A 6,785-nucleotide genomic window follows, 5' to 3' on the forward strand; every position below is an offset into this window, starting at 1 on the left:
CGCTGTTCAAAATCAATTATATAGTCTGTCATGGAAACACTGCTATCTCTCACAATCCGATCAAAGCTCGAGTACGCCTCGTAAACTTGGTCCTTTTCTTCTTTAAGAAACAAGTCATCGAGTTTCGTAAGTAAAGTGTCCATGCCAGTGTCCTTATTCATATCGTCTACCGGTATTTCCATCGCCGTTTCTCTCGCTCTTCCCGAAAGCGCCAAAGCCACAGCAAGCGCCTGCTTTTTTTTCTCGAGGTCTGTAACTCTAGTCCAAATCGCGACTTCATTCTTCCAACTTTCATAGGGTTTTCCTTCATCAAAGGTCGGGGGTACTCTGTAGTTGCTAACCATCCTCTGCTACCAATGTTACTCGAAATAAAACACTTTTGAATCAATCAATGTTCTCCATTTATTCCTCTTCACTCCACTCCGTCACAACGCACGTTCAACAACAACCCCACAGCCCGGAACTTCATAATAAGAGTCCCTTTTTAGTTTCAATAAACTGGCATGTGAAATACTAAACAGTTTTCAGCATAGAGGTATAATGTGCGTTAACACATTTTATAATGTCTTAAACTTAACACGGAGTTCTTCAGGAATGGTTAAGAGTGTGATTTGCCATACATCCCTAGTTTTCAATTTATACACTGTGGCTTGTAGCATCAGTGTTTCCCAATAAGGTTGGAATGGCCCTCTTCTGGGAATCATTCCCACGATCTGTTTGTGTGTTGTACACTCTTTACATGTTAATGGGCGGCTAATCATGGTTATTTCATCGTTTGTATTTGTTATGGTTTTGAGTACAGCAATTTTAACTGATTTGGAGGGTTTTTAGCTGGATTTTGCTCTGGTTTTAATCGGATTTCGCTGATTTTGTTCTCCGTGTCTCTGAATGGGATCTCGGTTTCTCTGAGAATCTAATGCGGCAACATCATCATCATCACTATCGCTGTTTCTATCATAAACAAAGGTTTCATCCAGTGCCGCTTGCTTAACTGCAGCCACTGGGAAGCCTGCATTATTACAGCAGTCTTCAAGAGCTGATATATAATTGCCGGTTTGTAGTTTCTTTTGAAGCTCTTCGAGTTTTCTTGACATCAACTCACTCTTTCTTGCCCAACCTTGTCTTTCGAATGTAAATGCCTCGATCTGTGCTCTTAGTTTTTGCAATTCTTCAGAGCGCCCTTTTTCAATTTCTTTGATGCTTGTTAATTGTTCGTTTGTTTTCAGCTATTGTCTCGAAGTCATTTTTACGAAGCAGGTAGATGATAGCAGTTGGGATATTCTTATATTTCTTATATTTGGCCCTCGGCCAAAAACCAGGCTATAATTTCGTTGTTTTTCCATTTAAGATTGAATCCTTTATCGTTTAAACTAAGAAGTGTGTCTTTTATTTGTAATGCCTGAATTTCCATGATCTCCTGATCTACACTGTCCCTGTATTGTCCCTGAAAAGCCATGTTTCCCGGTTAATTCTCCCCCCACCGGATTTCTACGGTCTCCGGTCTAACAATGGGTTTGTCGACCCATTCTAAAAATGTGTCTATATGTGAAATGCAAAAAGCTTTCCCTCAACACTTCTAATAAGAAAAGGAATGAACTTACCACAGCAGTTGTAGACAGGGAAGAAGCTCAAACCTCATTTCTTCAGAGAGAATCAATCTGAAATTCGCGCTGGAAAGACGTCACTCGCATAAGTAGGGAGATCACGTCGGCGGGGTCACCACTTTGTAAGGTCCAGGCATTCGGCCCAAGGAAGGTATCCGGTGCTGGATGAAGGTTTCCTGGGTTTTCGGTCTTTCAGCGTGTAAAGTTATTCAGTTTAGGTTAAACTCAAATCTGACTCCATTTTATCATTTAATCTGACTCCATTTTCTTATGATCTCGAATTTATGTTGAATGCAAATTGGTTTGTATGCCTATTTAATTAATATTCTTCTGACATTTGATTATTCTAGTTAACTCTATTTTTATATTAAAGGAGCTGTATGTAAGAATTCTATTTGAATTAATCATAAAATGGCCCTGATGCGTCACTAGACATTAAGAAATCATGTTCATTTCAAATACTTATATCACTGACAACAGTAGTCCGGCCAGGATATTGTCATTTAAAAAGTGGACTTGCAGCCCTCAACTGATGTTGTTGTTGTCATTTTGTGTTTTGGCCTGACGCGCCTCCCTCCACCTATCTACCAATCACGAAGTCAGTAGTGTTTCGGGATCTGTGTTGCCAGCTTTGCTGTAACCTACCCTAACTCCAGTCGGATAAAAATGTCTAATGTTACTAAATCAAAATGACCTCGTTATAATTCCAAAATTCGTCGTGACAAAGTCCGAAATAAAACCAGAATTTGTATTGGAGATGCTTTTGAATGATGGAGACGGCTGAAAACGGAGAAGAATTTGAACACAGACGCCAACGTTGCAAATTTTCTCCTGGACAGGTAAAATTCATCTATGCTTGGCTAACTTGTACTTGATCTCAATGGACATTTCATATATTCATGACAGTCGAACAAAGTTATGCATGTTTGTGCAAAGTAAAATAACGTTAGCTCACATGGACGTATGCTAAGCAATGCATTACAGGAGCCCGTTTTTCTGTCATTATGCTGAGAAGCTGAGGAAAACAACATTAGCACGCCCATTATGGCAATTTGAAACGTAATTGAGACAGTAGCCTAATGTAAAAATGATTCGTCATTTGTTCTTCACATATATCGTGGACTAAGTTACACATGCTGCAAGTTGACCTGTATGACCATTGCTAATGTAATTTAGTTACTGTAACAATATTTTCTGATGGAACTGAAAACAACCCTGTGATAGCCATTGGTGATATTGAATTTATCCCGCAATTGCTGTGGAAAATGTTTTGGTTATTTGTTAGACTACTTATGACAAAAACTGTAGTACTTGTAAATCGATTTTTTTTTTCGTATTGAAAAATAAGGAATTTTTATTTTGTTGTTTATATGTTTTTTGTTTTGTTTTACTATTATCTTTTTTTCTCAGATTTTTTTTTTTGTAATTGTATTTATATGTTAAGAAAAAAGAAATCAAATCAAAAACACTTAAGGCGGGCGTACACGGTGCGAATTCGGATGGTCAGAAGATCGTATGTCCACGCACACGGCACGAGTGAGTTTATCTGAAAATCGTATGGACGAGATGATATACGACACGATTTTAAAACCTGCGAATTCCAGAAGCAATCGCACAAAGTTGATAGACGCGTTCGACTTGAAGCAGCGCTGCATGCACAGAAGGATCACTGTATGACATTACCGCGAGAGCGGTATGAGAGCACACATATCCAATGCATTCGAATCGCTCTCGCGGTACTTTGATGTCATACAGGTGATCATTCTGTGCGTGCAGCGGTGCCTCAAGTGGAATGCACCTAATATAACTGCTCTCCCTCTCTCATAACTGCAAATAATATATTGATACGAGCCGTGACTGTTTCCTACACGTACAGGTTATTTTTCAGCAATAGGAAACCGGGACGTTTGATTACCCTGTGTGTGTGTTCTTGTATATGGTTTATAAATATCTGAAATGGGTATTAAAATGTAAACATGGTTTGTGAGGACAATTACTGTGCCCTCGTAAACCAAATGGCTTTAAAAAATACTATACGGTGTTTAATAGAAATTTTAAAAATGCATTTTTCGTGATGGATAGAGGTAGTGTTTTGGGATATACAGTATAGAATACCATTACATTTATGGAGAGTCCCTGTAAACTACATATGCGTGTGTGAGAGGGAGAGAGAGAGAACTAAAAAGGCATTGGAATTAGTGATGGGAAGTTCGATTCTTTTCCGCGAACCGGTTCTTTCGGACGGTTCGATTCAATAAACCGTTTGAAAAAACCGGTTCATCGGTTCTTTCACGCTCGACGTAATGACGTCATTGGCGATGACGTAATGGCGTCACGTCTATCAAACATTCAAATATATAAAGTCAGTAATCATAACTTTAGTCAGTTAAAACCTCATAATCATGAAAAGTTTACATTTGAGTTTTGCAACAACACCTAAATACAGTAACAGCAATAATGTGCATATGAGGATTTAAGTCTTGAAGATATAAAGTAAATAAATTAGGTGTCATCAGCGCAGAAACCATGATCCACTTACTAAACATAATCCATTGCGATGTATTTGTTATTAAATTAACTTACGTTTCGCCAGATTGCCCTTCATCCAAGCCCTCGAAATACCCGCGCTCATAATATTACTAGTACAGAATCATAATCAATCACCAAAAGAATCCCTTCGGTTCAGACATGCTGTGAGTCAGTTGGCTTCACGCTGAATCGCGCATGCGCAGTATCATCAGTTCATCGGTTCTCAATTCGGACGCATCCGACAGAAACGATTCTCGGTTGAGTGTACTGATGATCCGAAAACCGATGCAACCGGTTCTTGACTCGAGAACGAGAATTGCTCTAACCGGCACATGCTGCAGTTCAGTGTCATCAGCTGCTCTACTCGTGTTCATGTTCTGTTTACTACAAACTCAATTTGTGAATGTGTCATCATTACAGTGCAGATATCTCATAAATCATCCCTTATTCCTATTAAACATAATAGTCTTTAGAGTCTTAATTATTGTCCAACTTCCCTGAAAACCCATTTGGCCTATACATTATATACAATATACAGATTGGAAACATTAATCTAAAAAACATAATAATAATAAAAAAATCAAAATAAAATATAGTTATTTTATCACACTTTCCGATGTTTAACAAAATACTTACAAAATTACACGCATGCGCAGTATCATCAGTTCATCGGTTCTCAATTCGGACGCGTCCGACATAAACGATTCTCGGTTGAGTGTACTGGTGATCCGAAAACCGAAGCAACCGGTTCTTGAGCAGTGGGCGTGTTCGTTCATTATCTGGCTCGGCTCAGTGTTCATCTTCAGTTCGGTCTTCACAGCATTTCATTCAGTGTACTGTTTGAGTAAATGGATTACGATATTGGTTTATTCTGACTCAGAGGGAGTGTCAATCACGTTAAAAAAGTTAACAGCTTAAGTAATTTGTGTATTTATGCTTATTGGAGACGTGAACCGTTTCAAACGACTCAGTTCGATTTGGTGAACTGGTTCAACCGGTTCACTAAGAAGAACCGGTTAAATTGAACGATTTGTTCACGAATCGGCCATCACTAATTGGAATACGTTGCTAGGAACATGATACAGCGCTCGCTGTTCCTGACAGACTTCAGCTGCCGTCTTCGTATTTCTTCTTCTGTGGTTTTCCTAGTTCGTGATCGGTCAACTTCAGATAAATCAACAAATCGGCTCGTTCAACCGCACAAATGGCACGAATTCAAACCGATAGCTCACAAACTTTTTAGACATGTTTAAAAATGATCGGGAGGTCGGGAAGTGCTCGTAAGCCACTCTGCTCGGCTGGTAATTCATCGCAAATGATACGAGCCGCGACCATACAAGAATACGCGATTTCCACACGATTGAAAAAAATTGCATGCCAACTTGTACGACAGCAAAAATCGCACCGTGTACGCCCGCCTTTATCTCTTCAGCTATTATGGCCCAAGCACCTCAACACCCAGTAAGAGAAACTTGAAGAAGCACCACCTGACTGCACCTTCACTTTCCAGTATTGTATGTGCATCATCTGAAACACTTTCAAATCGGTCAGTAGTCAGTACCACTTTTATTTCTTTTTTTTATTTTCATTGCATATTATGAAACAATTTGGGTCTTAAACAGCTACACCATTTACAGAGAGGACCTGTCGCCTATTGAGGAAAGACTGGAAGATGATGAGCGCACCATGGATGCCTCTGAGGTTCTGGAGGAAAGGTAGATAATGCCTCTCAGGTTTCCTAATATGCCATAAGATAAGAAAGGTTATAGAAAATGTACTTAAAAAAAAAACAATCCATTGTGACCGCTGTATTGTTTTTGTTTTTAGTCTACAGAACATGAGCATCCAGGATGCTGAAAACCAGGTCATGAATGAGCAGGAGATAAATGATCTAATGAACATTGTGTAAGTTCCACTGGGTTTTACTGAACATTGAGTAACAAGATGTTCTGCTTTGTATTAACAAATATAATTTTCTATCACATTTGCCAGAATTGATTGGGGGGACAGTGAAGGTGTTAGTAATGAGGAGATTGAAGCAGATGACAGTGAAGATGAGGACTATGTCCCTCGTATTTGTATTCGGTATGTTAACATTGGATCCTCTAAGATTATTCACAATACATCATCGAACATTGATTCAATGAAATATGAAAACATAAAAATAAAAGATGTAAGATTTTTTTATATGTTCTGGTCCCTGTAGTATCTCAAAGATAACCCCGTCTCTGTATTTGCCATTTTTATTTTATTCATCTGATTGGATATCTATCTGTAATTGATATATACAGTATATATCTTTCATGTCTTTAGTCTGGGTGGAGCATTGCAGGCACACCCATGCATTGACAAACTGCCTGTGATAGATGCCAGTGAGACAGTACATGACATCCCGGATGTAGAGCCTCCATCAGTCACCTTACCTACACTTCAACAACCTGGCTTTCCTGATACACTGGAGGTCATGACTGAAGATGACCTAATCGGGAAATGGGCCTCCATCACTTATGAGGACTGTTTGAGGCAGCTTGCAACATTACTTGTGCTTCCGGTCCAAAAGTGCCCATACACGTGACGTCAACAAAGTGGAGTGTCAGTATCGCCCTCCATTTGAAGTTTCCATTACACGCAGGGGTACTGCAAGCATCATGG

General features: G+C 39.2%; 1 long non-coding RNA gene across 1 annotated transcript; it reads left to right on the top strand.

The window, feature by feature from the left end:
* Positions 1–4,698: 4,698 nt before the first annotated feature.
* On the top strand, positions 4,699–6,226 carry LOC127944207 (uncharacterized). The gene is made up of 3 exons (XR_008150303.1): positions 4,699–5,679; positions 5,771–5,848; positions 5,961–6,226. It is a non-coding gene; the product is annotated as an uncharacterized LOC127944207 (long non-coding RNA).
* Positions 6,227–6,785: the final 559 nt, after the last annotated feature.

This window comes from Carassius gibelio, chromosome A3 (genome assembly GCF_023724105.1).
Source record: "Carassius gibelio isolate Cgi1373 ecotype wild population from Czech Republic chromosome A3, carGib1.2-hapl.c, whole genome shotgun sequence".
Classification (NCBI taxonomy): Eukaryota; Metazoa; Chordata; class Actinopteri; order Cypriniformes; family Cyprinidae; genus Carassius; species Carassius gibelio.